The 15,531-nt window shown below is 36.3% G+C and overlaps 1 pseudogene; it reads left to right on the top strand.

The window, feature by feature from the left end:
* Window positions 1–11,375, top strand: part of LOC127417820 (transmembrane 9 superfamily member 2-like) — a 29,671-nt pseudogene extending 18,296 nt beyond the window's left edge.
* Window positions 11,376–15,531: the final 4,156 nt, after the last annotated feature.

The following is a 15,531-nucleotide window of genomic DNA, read 5'->3' as shown; positions in this document are numbered from 1 at the left end:
AATAGAACAAGCTCCAGCCGCTAGGCGGAACCAATACAAAAAGAAACAAAACCGGCATCCCGGTTCCCCGGATGATCGAGTCAATTCACTCGGAGGCCGCATAAACGTATATTCCATGACTTACACAATCTGTACACATCCGTAGTGTCTATTCTCAATCTGTCCGGGAACTTCAATGCAAAAGTAATCTTTCATCAATGCAAAAGTCTCTTCAAGGAAAAGTGTTACTCACAAAACAAGCTCCAGCCGCTCGGCGGAGCCAATGCAGTTTACTCAGTCATTGATTCTATAAAAGACATTGCCAGATTTGGACATGTAAATACTTTGTGACCGACCTTCGTTTCTATTCTCAGTTTGGCCGGAAACATTAGAGCAAACGAGATCTTTTTCTGATGTAAGAGTTTCTTGCATTCCTTGAACCGATCGTGTTTCTCTCTTGTCGAGTTCGCAAAGTCTGGGAACAAGAAAATATTATGATTCTTCCAAGAAAGCTTCCCTTTGCTCCTCGCCTGGCGCAACACAAGATCTTTATCGGATGATCTCAGAAATCTGGCCAGAATCGGTCGGGGCGTTTCTCCCTCAGAAGATCTGTGAGCTAGGACTCTGTGAGCTCGCTCGATTTCCAGCTTGTGGCCTGTTATGTCGAGCAGACTCAGGAAAAGCTCATCTAGAAATTTCACCATATCTCTGCCCTCCTCATGCTCAGGAATTCCAACAATTCGAACGTTATTCCTGTGGCTTCTATTCTCAAGATCTTCAAGCTTTTCAAGGAGATGTTCCAAATCAGCTTTTGTCGCGGGCAGATTAGTGGTTAATTCCCTCTCCGAAGATTCCAGAAAATCGATTTGTCTCTCAACATCTGACACTCTTGTAACTATCTCAGAGAATTTTATTTCCATCACTGTAATCGATCGACGTATTACAACGAGATCCTCCAAGTCAGCAAGAACCTTCGTCAACATCACCGACATGTTGGACAACTGACGCAGGATCTCCTCTCCCTCCGCGCCATCCAAATTCCCGGTCTTCAGGTCTGTCGGGGCTTTCATCCTGAACATGTAAGTGTCTTTTAATGTCTCCAGAGCCCGAGGATTTTGACTCCTTTGCCATGTTTTACCTCAAAGAGCAAATGTGTAACTGGGTGTATCAAATTTCACCAAATTATAACATGAAAATAATCAAACATTTTGCAAAGTGCACAGAGCTGGTCGCTCACACGTCTGCTTCTTGCATGGCGTCACGTGACCTCCCCGCCATGATTTGCTTTTAACTATTTCTAGTTAGAAGCAGATGTTGGGAGAGAGACATTCTCATTCCAGAGAGCATTTGATTGGACAAAAAATGTAATACACAATGAGTGCAGGATCAGTCATCAAGATATTTTTTCAGTTTTCTTGAAAAAGAAAAACTTTTAAATTTTAAATTTATTTTAGTCAGCTTTTAGGAGTACACTGGCATTGCCACAAAACTTAAATTTCATGGGGTCTTAATGATCTGCTTTACGGTCTTTCTCAATTTCTGTGGGCCTAAGTGGCCAGTTTCAGCACAAGTGCTTTCCTTTTTAACCAAAATAGAAATTTAGGCTTAGAGCCACCTGTTTGCAAACACATGCCAATTAAAAACCATGTAGCTGTTAGTTATAATGCACAGGGAATGCCATAATTAGGGTTATCTCAACTACAATATAGCAGTAGCTCTTTGTTAGATAAGAGGAAGATAAATTGTTTCTGTTGGATTCACAGTGTCAAACACAGTGATGACGAAAATAAGTCTTGCGAAGGCCCTCCCATGGAGATACCAGCAGAATTCAGCAGTAATCTCAATGTGACCTACTCCTATTCAGTTAAATTCAACGTAAGTCTGCTCAGAGTCACTAATTGGAGATGATGGGAAAGAATTGGGTGTAATAGAGTTTATGTTCTCCCTTTTTGTTTTTAGCAAAATGTTGAGATTATGTGGGCTTCTCGGTGGGATTACATTTTGGTTTCCATGCCCCACACCAACATCCAGTGGTTCAGGTGAGCACAAAGAACCTGCCTGGCCTAAAATTGGAAAGTCTTGCAATGGAAAATAAGGCAGTCCATATCCATACCTCCATACGAGTTAATGTTAAATCTATATATTTTTTTTCTAGCATCATGAACTCATTGGTCATTGTGCTCTTCCTGTCTGGCATGGTGGCCATGATCATACTTAGAACATTACATAAGGACATTGCCAGGTACAACCAGATGGACCAGGTACATTCAATTTACTCTGTTTGCATTCCTACTCTTACCTAGATAAAAGAAGAGGTGAATAAGGTCACCACATTCTCTTGTGTCAACAGAACTGACACTCCCACATAGGCCCAGTTAAAACAAACTTCCAGTTAACATATTGTGTTTGGTTAAATTTTATGTGTCATGTAGTTGCTCAATATTTCTGTGCTTCATGCTTTATTTTAACCAAATTTTTTTTTTTTCACCCAATTTGGAATGCCCAATTCCCAATGCACTTTTAAGTCCTCATGGTCACGTAGTGATTTGCCTCAATCCGGATGGCAGAGGATGAATCCCAGCTGCCTCTGCATCTGAGACCGCCAACCTGCACATCTTATCATGCGGCTTGTTGAGCGCGTTGCCACGGAGACATAGTGCGTGTGGAGGCTTCACGCCATCTGCCACGGCATCCACGCTGAACTCACCACGCGCCCCACCGAGAACAAACCACATTATAGCGACCACGAGGAGGTTACCCAATGTGAATCTACCCTCCCTAGCAACCGGGCCAATTTGGTTGCTTAGGAGACCTGGCTGGATTCACTCAGCACACTCTGGGATTCGAACTAGCGAACTCCAGGGGTGGTAGCCAGCGACTTTTACCACTGAGCTACCCAGGCCCCCTATTTTGACCAGTTTGAATGAAACCAGAAATTAACAGACTTAGTTTAAAAGTGAATTGTGTCATTTATGTGCCTTTTAATAAACAGAATTTGACTGTTTTCAGTCATGACACTGTGTCGGGCTGCTCAGGATACTCAAACAAACAGAACAATGTTTTGATAGCGCCTTAGTATACTTACCTACCAATGGCTCCCTTATAGTCGTCTCTGCATATTAAGCTGGTATAGGAAAAAGTGTTTCAACATTGAAAAAAATTACACATTTTAAATGTGTTTTCAATTTTCCATTCTAATAACAGCATTCCAGTCACTGAAACTTCTGTTGTGATGTTCACAGGCAGACTGGGTTAAGACTCCTCCAGCTGCAAACAGTACCTATGTAAGCTTACATGCTTATGTTGTCGCTGATAATTATGATTTGGTGATTGTTTGGCTTCTGGGAAATTCCACTGTAAAATATAGTGTAATCTTACCTTACCATGCTCACCAATCAAGGTGGAAATGAAGGAAGCTGTTTTGCAATGAATAGATACAGTAATGTCACTGAGGGTACTGTATTTGTGGCATTTACCATCTTTTGTTTTTTTAAAGTGTGCATAGTAACTGGCCATAGTAGTTTCCTTGCAGTAACCACACATGATCCACCATAATGGCCTTATTGATGTCGTTTTTGAATCTATTATTTTATCATCTGTAGGAAGATGCTCCGGAAGAGTCTGGGTGGAAGCAGGTACATGGAGACGTGTTCAGGCCACCCAAAATGGGCATGCTTCTATCTGTCTTCCTTGGACAGGGCACTCAGATCTTCACCATGACTTTCATCACCCTTTGTAAGTGCATCTGGTACAGAATGACTGAAAAGCAATCAATGCAACTCATGCACTATGTTCTAAATAAGTATTTTGATATTGATAGCTGATAGCTGATATTTTGGAACATTTCCCCACCTTCCCAGATTTAGGCTTGATCATTTTCAACATACTGTATATTTCAACACATTGCTTTTGTAATTGTGAATAACATTGAATAAATGAATGTTGGTCTATCTACACAAATGATGATCCTGCATCTCTTTTTAGTCTTGGCCTGTCTGGGCTTCCTGTCTCCAGCCAACAGAGGAGCTCTCATGACCTGTGCGGTGGTGCTGTGGGTTCTGCTCGGCACATCTGCTGGCTATGTCTCAGCCAGACTCTATAAGAGTAAGGATGTATTTCTGTGGAAAATCTTGTTATCTTATTGGGTATGACATTATCCAGTACAGCCGCCCCAAAACCTATCTAATACAGTGGCCCCAAAATGTATTTGGACACTTTTTTGTAATTCTTTTGAACTACATGCACAACATATTTTTTTAGTGGATATTTACACAGGTGTCCTAGCAGAGAAACCATGGTTCATCACATTTACCATGAATATGTTCTACTAACTTTTGACAACCAGAAAGTGTATTTTATACGGTATCTATGGTTTTATAATTTAAAACCTAACAAACTTAGATTTGTAAGAACTTTAAAAAAAAAAAAAGGTTTTGCTTAAAAGAGTGCTTGTTTGAGTGTTTTTTTTTTTTTTTTTTTTTTTTTTTTAATAAATGCCACTGCTTGAAATTTTGTTATCTAGTTCAATAGCAATCATGCAATTTTACTTTTTGGGTCCTCTGCATATTATCCTCTCAAAATCATGATGATGGCTATAATTGAAGAAAAGGAACAGCCATCATAATTCTTATTTGAGATCTGTGATCATTGCTTGGTGAAATCAAATTTTTTAGTAAACTTTACTAAATTCTTCCATTGCTCACCAACACATTTCTTCTATGTCAACAGCTTTTAGTGGTGAAAACTGGAAAACCAATGTTTTTCTCACAGCCTTTTTGTGTCCTGGGTATGTTACTCCATTCATCATCACAATAAAATAATAAAATTAGGTGTACACAGATTCACAGGCTAATTCAATTGTTGTTATTGCAGAATTGTGTTTGTGGACTTCTTCCTGATGAATCTGATCCTGTGGGTAGAGGGCTCTTCCGCTGCGGTTCCCTTTGGAACACTCGTGGCCATCCTGGCACTGTGGTTCGGCATCTCTGTACCTCTCACTTTTGTGGGTGCATACTTTGGCTTCAAGAAAACAGTGAGTATGTCTCCTTAATTTGAGCTGTATCAATCATTCTTATGAGTTCCTCAACAGCTTCAAAGTACAATTCAGATTCCTGGCAATCAGACAGGTACTGATTTGGCACTTGTGGATACAAAGATATGACATTTAATAATAGGATTACAGGTTTTGATACTTAAAGGGATAGTTTACCCAAAAAGGAAAATTCTATTATCATTTACTCACCTTCATGTTGTTCCAAATCCATGTGGCTTTTTTCTTGGACAGAGCAGCTTGGTCATTATGCTATAAATAATTGCATTTGTGCTCCATCGAAGAAAGAAAGTCATACAGGTTTCAAATGACATGAGGGGAAGTAAATGATGACATAATATACATTTATGGGTGAACTGTTCTTTTAAAGGATGTTTTGGAGGTCTTAACTAAAAAGATCAAGAGATCTTATATTGATGTAAAATCTAAACTCCAGAATTACCATGTGTGTATGTTTTGACTATGCATTTCTACATATTTCAGAATATTTATTTGTACCACTATCAGCTGCTTTTGCTTTTCCCATCTGTGTTTGCTTTCCCTTGGGCATGCTGTGAGCCCAATATCATCATGGCCGTGGGTGTGTTTCTTGCTTTAACAGGGCATTGAGCCACCAGTGCGAACAAACCAGATCCCACGCCAGATTCCTCAGCAGACCTTCTTCACCAAACCTGTGCCAGGTATCGTCATGGGCGGCATCCTGCCTTTCGGCTGCGTCTTCATCCAGCTTTTCTTCATCCTCAACAGTATTTGGTAGTCAGCCAGCTTTTATGTCTCTTATTATTGTTGATAATGAGTTTGTCTAGCTATCTGATGTTAAAATGCATAAAAACATTTCTCTGTAGGTCTCATCAGATGTATTACATGTTTGGCTTCCTTTTCCTGGTCTTCATCATCCTGGTCATCACCTGCTCAGAGGCCACTGTTCTGCTCTGTTACTTTCATTTATGTGCTGAGGTGAGAGGGAAACCTCATGGGTGTGACAATATCTTTCAAACAACACAGATTTGTCATTTATTGAGAATGTAAAAGGATGAAGATCACACTGAGGCATGCTGCTATTGTCTTTTGAGAAAACTGTACAGATCAAAAAGAGGTGAATTGCATTTCCAACTCGTAAGGTATAAACATCCTATACTGATAGAATGTAAATGTTTCTGGGATGCCTTTTACCCATTTAAATTAAATTTGATTTGCAGTATAAATTGACAGGTAGATGGGTAATTCATATGAAACACAATTTGACATGCCCTGCAACATACTCCATCTAAAATTTTAACATTTTGCATTATGCATGTAGTTTTTATGACCATATTAATAATTGATAGACTATGTAGAATATTGGTACTTTTAAAATGCATTTATAGGCTGTTAAAGGGGTCATGACATACCTTTTTTGTTATTTGAATATGTTCATTGAGGTTCACTTATTATATTAGTAAAGTCTTTTTGCACAAAAAGTCATATATTTAAAAAACATGCACTGATTCTTGGGACAAAAAATGTCATACATAAAGTCCTCTGTATGTAAAAAAAAAAAAAAATTACTTATTGTTTTAATAATTTAATAAGAATTTTTTTAAATGCATGCTCTGTACTTGAAGCACATGTAACTTAACCTGTCCTCAGCATGATGTCACAATATGGTAAACTGCCAAACAAAGTGTTTAAAAATGTAACAAATTCATAAATATAAATATCAAATGAAAGGAAGGGATCTGTAAGATATCAAGCAATACAGTAAGTACATTTTAAATAATTTTTTCCCATAAAACAACTGCCTAACAATGTTGTCCTCATTTTATGTCAGCTCTGTCAGATTTTTTTTATAACCTTGAATAAATCAGACAATGTCATGGTCAGCTATAACTCTGAGTACTCCTCTCCCACTTCCTGCTCATGGTGGATGTAACAGTAGGACACATGGAAGAGCATCCTTGTTCCAGTGTATCCTTTATACAGTGTTTATGTGTGCTTTTAAAATGTTTGTTTAAAGTTGTCTTATTTTTATTTGACAGGATTATCATTGGTGGTGGCGATCGTTCCTGACCAGCGGTTTTACAGCCGTGTATCTGTTTGTCTACGCAGTGCATTACTTCTTTTTAAAACTACAAATCGTAGGGGCTGCAAGCACCATCCTCTACTTTGGCTACACCATGATCATGGTGCTCATTTTCTTCATTTTCACAGGTATGGTGCCACATCCTATTTGCCTTTAGCCTTGAGAAGCATCAATTGATAAACACTTTGTGATTAAATGTTGTTATTTTTTTACAAAGTACCATGTCCTATTTGAGCAGGCAAGTGGTTACATTTAAATCTTTTTAAACATTGATGAATGAAGTGATATTATTTCTTCAAACATCCACAGTCATGGCAATATAACACTGCTAACCAGTTAAGAGCAAATGGAATTGGTGCACACAGTTTTTTCCACACAGCTGAGCTATCATTCCCCATGCTTACTCTACCAGTTAATTCAAAGTACTGTCATTAGTGGTATGATGTACAATTCAAAAACTTTGGAGAATTGTATCCTGTTCCTGAAAGACAAACCTTTGTGTGCTTCGTGTGAAATGAAAAATGTTTGCTCTTCCCTAGGGCCTTTTGTTTTCTCTAACTACAACCTTTTCATGACATGAATGTTCAGAGATCCAAATGATGTTGTGCAAAGGCAAAATGCAGAATCTACATATTTTGTCAAAATTGAGTTATGACCAAAATTTGCCATCTACGATTATGATATGTCCTGTGACAGACAAGTCTGGCTCAAATAGTTTGTGTTGCCGTAATTACCGCGTTCACCTTTGTAGGGCAGAGTGGTTTTGATGCTGAAAAATGCTGGTACTTTTGTTTGGCAGATGACCAGTTTTGGTCAGTTTTTTCCTGCCTGACAATGGTCATACTGTGTTCTGGCTGAGGGTGATTGGGACACTTATAAATATTCTCATTTTTGTTGTTGAAAGATAGTGGCGCACCCTCTGGCCTTAATCAAATTTCTCTCGCTTCTCCTCATTGATATGCTGAGGAAGTGGTTGCGAAAGCTGGGCAGCCGTCTGCCAGCCGTGGGTAGATAACATCTACATATACTTACTCATGTACTCTCAGTGCTTGCAGTCTCCCCAAATGACAGGTCAACATCTGCTCTAGAAATGGAGCACGTGTTTTCCTTGGAATGAGAAGGACGATCCGATATTATATCAATATCTGGGTCGCAATATGATAATATTGTGATTGATTATGTTTTGTACTTTTTTTTTATCCCAACTAAATATGCAGAGACAACTTTAAGTAAGCGATTGGTAGTTTCATTTTCTTGAAAACCGTAAACACGGTGTCTCTGTGGCCCTTCAAGCCCGATACAACAACATTGACTCGAACAATGGCGTGAGTTTGTGGTGGGACTATCTGTTTGTTCGATCAATAGCAGACAGGGGGCATATTTTTGCAATTCAGTTCAGTGGTGCTAGTGTCATAGAAATTACACACTTCAGCTTTAATATATTGGAATTCAAAACTGATACTATATTGCTATATTTTTTTTTCGTTCCTCATTCAGCTTCATTAGACTTTGGTGCTTTGCACAAGCAGTGCTTAACTTCCTGCTCTACTTCATCGGAGAACCATTGAAGTTGTTTAAAGAATAAATACGTCAGTGTTATTTAAAAAATGTTACCTCGGATACAGGGTTTTATCATTGCACAAGTTTGCATTTTGGTTGAATATAAATAACTGAGTGTTTGTTGACCTAATGCTGGTACGTTTTGTCTTCACACTTATTCCAAGTGGTAGTTTTTTTTTTTACCTAAAATATGAATGTGAAAAATGACCTAGTCTCATAGAATGAACGTTATTGTAACTACATTTTTGCAAACTGACTTTTACATGCCGAATTCTACGCTTCGTCACAGTTTTCTGGTGAAATTAACAATAGAGGCACTACAGCAACTGTGCATTTTATTCACTTTCACACAAATCATGAGTACAATGGCTGATTATGACTTTATAAACACTTATTTTTCACACCATTACACACACACACACACACTGCAGTGTTATGATATCAAAAAAACTTTTACTGTAATGCATAATTTGAGAAACAATCATTAAAACCTCCATGTAATATTCACCCCAAAATTAAAATTCTCTCATCATTTACTCGCCCTCATGCCATCCCCGATGTGTATGACTTACTTTCTTTACCAGAACACAAACAAAGACTTTTAGAAAATATCTCAGCTTTGTAGGTCCTCACAAATGCAAGTGAATGGTGATCAGACCTTTGTAGCTCCAAAAATCACATAAAGGAAACCCTTTAAAAGCCTCGTCACTCACTTTTGGCGCCCCCTGCTGGACATTTCACTGGGAAACTGCAGCCAAAGGTGTAATACTGCATGTACTTTTTCAAAAATGTTGCAACGGTCACGTAATTTTCATGAGATCAGGATAGAAAAAATTTCACTAGAAACATTGATTCTTGGCATGAGAATATGAGTACAGTGTCATGAGGTAAAATATTACAATAACCTCTACTCAAGACTTGTACTGAACCATTACAACACTCCAGATTATCCAGTGTAATTGCAGCTACTCTCATGGCTTTGCATTGAAGGATAGCAAACAACCACCATCAGTTATTAGAATGGATATTAGCCACAATCTATTTGTTGCCATAGAATCTGGATGTTTTAGGATCCCTGGCTACGGCTGTTATGGCAACTTCCATACGCGGGTGCTTGAGGGGTGAAATTTAAGGCAACAGAGAAACGAGGCTACTGGATGTCCATTAAAAGCTTGTGGTGCTCTCAGAATCTGAGTCCTGTACACCCGACCATCTATATACCACATATTATAATAATGGTTACACCATTTCATGCAATGGCTTGTTTCAGCCCTAACTAGTGAGAGAGCGTGTGTGGAATGTGAGGGGGAGGACTGAGAATCATATTTACATCTGAAAATAGATCCAAATCTAAAGATTTAAACTAGACATATTGTTGATTGGCTTCTCTCACACAGAGCTCTGTCTTTATCTGTCACTGCCGCCCCAGTGTTGATCATATTTAATCCTGTGCTCCATTATACTCTGCTCAGTTTGCCTCTGTCAGATAATTTGCTACATTGAAACGGCTCCATTCACAGATGGTTATCTTGCATAATTGCTCTAAATGTGATTTTAAAAGAGCTGCTGTCTCAAAGTACACAATTTCAATTTTATTGTAATGTAGATTACGTTCACGGCATGATTTTAGATCAGAAGATCAGATACTTTCTGTCTATTATTTTACATTCACTGGCTTATCTAACAACACTGCCTATCTCTTTCCATCCAGGTACTATAGGCTTCTTCGCCTGCTTCTGGTTTGTAAATAAAATCTACAGTGTGCTGAAAGTGGACTAAGGGAAAGATATTTGTAAAACATATCATCTTTATACAAATCAGTGGATGGAAGTCTGAAGAGACATTTAAGTGAAGGAAAACATTTCAAAGGAATCAGAAAACACCTCTTTCTTAACTACTGATGTGGCTAAACTGTCTGTATTTCACTTGGTTTTATAGGGATTGATTTTCCAAAAAGGAACATTCTGCCATAATTTACCTAAAATAAGTAAATGATGACAGAATTTCCATTTTCCCTATCAATTTGCACACTTACCTGCAGTAGTTAACTCCAAAGAATTTTTTTCAGTGCTTTACTTGTCTCATGTTGTCTAGAACTTCAATCTAGCTTCCAAACAGTACTGAGAGCAGAAGCCCGTATCTTTTGTATAAAGTTAAGTCAAATGCTTTTATAATGAAACCCAAATGTACTATTTGTTTTACTTATTTTTTATAACTTCATTTGAATATTTAACACAATTATTTCTGTCCATTGTTTTTTTTATTTATTTTTTTTACGTTTCATCTGTATATAATTTGCTCTGAAAGATCAGTCATAGGACATAAGTTATTAGATGTGTGAAACCATACCACATAGCCTCTGATGTCATCTATTGGTGGATATAAATGATGTTTGTTAGTATGTTCTCATTTTCAAAATAGTTTTATTCATTAATTATTATTTTTTTATCTCTTTGACAAGTTGTTTTAATGGAATGAAGGGAATTGTTAGAAGAATGGTTAAGAAGCACATATTTTGCTATAGGGCACTTTTATACAAGTAATAATGTCTTAACAATGGGAGATATTTAGTGCTTTTATACTTTGTTAATTAAAATGTGTATTTCAGAAACAACAAGGTCATTCCATAAAAAAACCATACATGCTTGCACATTTTGTTCCCAATTACTATAATTTAAATCCCCACAGAATGTACTGAGCTTTATCAAGTCTTATGTCCATGAAAGAAAAATAAAGCCCAAAGTACATCATTATAATATATATAATCTAACAGTCTGGTGTTACATTTGAAGTAAACTTGATTCCATGTTTCAACTGACTCTGGTTAAATCTGTTAAAAGTCTGATTGTCTACAGTGTTGCAAGTGCTGCAGACATCGATGGAAACGGCAATTGCAAATGTCTGTGATATACTGTATTGCAGCACTCATTGGTTTCAAAGCATTATCTGGCGGTAGCAGAAGAAATGGCACATTTGACTCATGAATGTTAACCGTTTAAATCTGTTTACTTCTAAATATCCCAGCCAGTTCTACTTTGTATGGGTAAAACTGCACAAGAGAGGTTCAAGGGATACTTTACCCAAAAATTAAACTAACTCTCACAAGGAAAATCTAGGGGGGCAATGCCCTCCCTTAGACCCAGCCATATTTGGCAGGGTCAGGGTATTTAATATTATATGCTGCAGAGACCATGTACAATTGATCTAAAGAGGCACTCTTAAATCAAACTGACAGTTCTCACTGGTCAAAAGGTAAGAGAGTGGGGAACATCATATTAAAATACACTTTAAATTATTATTATTATTATTATTATTTACAGTTTTTACCAATAAATGTTACATTTTTCCCCTGTATATATTTCAAAATGACAGGGAAATTGTATTAAAATTACAAGAATAAACTGTTTATCGAAATGTGTCACGTGATTTAAAAAAAAAATCTGTATAAATGGAATACATTAAATATCTGTTTTTTAACAGCTTTTAAATTACAATTTTAACAAAACTAACCGTAAAAATAAAGTATTCTTTATTGATAAAATTAGCATCATTTTCTCTAATTTTACAAAAAAAAAAAAAAAAAAAAAAATTGCTTTTGTTATGGCAATATATCACTGTCAAATATTTAAAAACACTGTTAATACATTTAAAAAATGTATAATTGTAACAAAATATATGACTAAAGAAAGAAATATTTAGTAATTTTGCATAACTTAACCACTACTTTACATACATAAACTGAAAAACACAGGTTTGATTATCCTATGAGACCGTTAAAAACTAAATTTGATCAGATTTTGACTTTCACTACTTATCACTAGATTTTTATTATTAAGTGCATTTCATGTTATAAAAACCTGTGTAAAACCATAAAAAAAGTAAATAAAGTTAATAACTGTTATTATATGACATGTAAATCAAGCATAAATTACCAATCACTACATTCCCCTATCACTATCATTCCAAAATACAACGGATAACGCCCATTAAGAAGGATTTGGCCTGAATGAACAAAATGAACTTACTGTGTATTGAAAGAATCAATTAACATTTTTCTGAGATGTACAAAGCAAAGCAAGTACATTAAAAACGTTAAAATATTGAACTGAAACAGTAGACATAATATCTACTTATTTATTGAACCATACGCGAAAAAAATCAGTTTGCATGTATTTAAGGAGGAGTTTTCTTTTGGAGAAGGAATATACTGCTGTTCAAACACATGCTGTCTCTGAGCGCACTTTTCCTCCATCAGCATGTTCGCTACTGTCCGAGTGGAACCAAAAGCAAGTCATTTCAAGTTCAATTATAACTTCTGTTATTACTTTTGTAATACGGGAACTACACAAATATTAAATTGAGCTCCTCGGTGGATCGACAGAGGTACAATTTCTACATTTTACAAGCATTTTAACATTGAGGAACTGTTTAGCCTGTGATTCTTTACAAGTTACTAAAATTACTGTTGTGTAATTTAACTGATAGACTAATATGCTATTCGTTTTTCTCCCCATTCTAAACTTGATCGGCACAGTCTTCGTTTATGACTATATCGTCAGAAGGCATTGAAGAATGAAAAGACTTCTGGTGAACTTGCTGAGATTCTCTTGATTTGTTACTTAAAGGTATTATAGCCTTAGTTGTTTAGTATTGTGGTTCAACAGACCTTGATTTTACATGGAATAATTTGTGCCTGTCCCAAACTTAAAGGGATAGTTCACTCAAAAATAAAACCTCTCTCATTTACTGACCCTCATGACATCCCAGATGTGTGACTTACTTCTCCTGTACTCAAGATTTTTAGAAGAATATCTCAGCTCTGTCGGTCCATACAATGCAAGTGAATGGATACCAAAAAGCTAATAAAGGCAGCATAAAAGTAATCCATAAGACTCCAGTGGTTTAATCCATGTCTTCAGAAGTGATATGATGGAGGTGGGTGAGAAACAGATCAATATTGAAGTCCTTTTTTAACTGTCGCTTCAGAAGATGTGTATTTAACCACTGGAGTCGTATAGATTAATTCACCCAAAAATGAAAATTCTCACATCATTTACTCACCCTCATGCCATCCCAGATGTGAAAGACTTTATTTCTGCTGCAGAACACAAATGATGTGATTTTTAAAAGAATATTTCAGCTCTGTTGGTCCATTCAATTCAAGTGAATGATAGTTGATAAAAGTAATCCATTCGACTCGAGTGGTTTAATCAATGTCTTCTGAGGTGATCCAGTTGGTTTTGGGTGAGAACAGACCAAAATAAAAAACCTTTTTCACTGTACATCTTGCCATTGCAATCTCTAAACACACTCATGATTTCAAGCTCGATTACACTTCCTGGTGCTTAATGCATTTGTACAGCGCTAGATGGCACTATAGGAAGTGTAATCGAGCTGAAATCATGCTTGCCAAGGAGATTTATAGTGAAAAATTCATTATATTTTGGTCTGTTCACACCTACAATAAAACCGACTGGATCACTTCAAAAGTTATAGATTTAACTACTGGAGTCATATGGATTAACTTTTATGTTGTCCTTATGTGCTTTTTGGAGCTTAGGTTTTGGTCCCCATTCACTCGCATTGAATTAACCGACAGAGCTGAGATATTCTTCTAAAAATCTTTGTTTGTGTTAAGCAGAAGAAAGTCATACACATCTGGGATGGAATGAGTGTGAGTAAATGATGAGAGAAATGATGGAATAATATGAAACAATGCAACAGTCCCCTCTATTCATCTATAAATCTCCACTTTCACGTTTACATCTGAAAGCCGGTTTAGATTCACTTTCACATCTGAAAGTGAAAGTGGAGATTTGTAAAAAAAAAAAAAAAAAAAAAAGGACTTAAATATTGATCTGTTGATCTGTTTATTGTATCTGAAGATATGAATTTAACCACTAGGGTCATATGGATTACATTTATGCTGCCTTTTTGTGGTTTTTGGAGCTTCAAAGTTTGGTCACCATTCACTTGCATTGTATGGACCTACAGAACTAAGATATTTTTCTAAAATCTTCATTTGTGTTCTGCAGAAGAAAGTAAGTCATAAACATCTGGGATGGCATGAGGGCAGGGTTGGGAAGTAACGAAATACAAGTAACGGGAATACGTATTTAAAATACAAAATATAAGTAACTGTATTCCACTACAGTTACAATTTAAATAATTGGTATTTAGAATACAGTTACATTCAAAAAAGTATTTTAAATACTGAAGATATTACTTTGCATTTTATTGTCATTTGTTTCATTTAATATTTAGTCCTTTCAGATGGAAAACATTTATACAAATAAATGATGTGATCCAAAGTGCATTTGAACAGCAGTGAAACATTTTCTTATGATGTGTTACATTCATACGAGCAGACAGAGAAGTAAGTTTGAAGTAAGTTTGAAGCAGAAGAAATAGAAATAAACCTTGTGTAAATTGCCAGCTTTATGCTAAGCTAAAATGCTATTTCTAGCCATTTTACATGCATGTTACCAGGCACAATCATATTTTTTTATCAAGAAAATTCACTGTTGGATCATAATTTTATTCTAGTAAGACCTTTGATATTAGGACAAAAATCTTATTCTTGATAATAATTTTTGTATTGTTTTCCCGTAAAAATATCTAAACATCCTTAAAACAAGATCAATTTGATTTATCTTGTTTTAGAAACAACACTGCGTAAGATATTTAGGTTTTTCAGAGAATGTATTTTTAACATGTGTATTTTGTCTTACTGTACTGACAGAGTTTTTATAGTCAAAACAAGTGAAAAAATCTACCAGTGCTGAAGAAGTAATCCAAAGTATTTAGAATACGTTACTGACCTTGAGTAATCTAATGAAATATGTTACAAATGACATTTTACAGCATGTATTCTGTAATA

The sequence above is a fragment of the Myxocyprinus asiaticus genome, chromosome 27 (genome assembly GCF_019703515.2).
Source record: "Myxocyprinus asiaticus isolate MX2 ecotype Aquarium Trade chromosome 27, UBuf_Myxa_2, whole genome shotgun sequence".
In the NCBI taxonomy this organism is placed as follows: Eukaryota; Metazoa; Chordata; class Actinopteri; order Cypriniformes; family Catostomidae; genus Myxocyprinus; species Myxocyprinus asiaticus.
The sequence above is the reverse complement of the archived record's forward strand: the minus strand, read 5'-3'. Positions and strand labels throughout refer to the sequence as shown.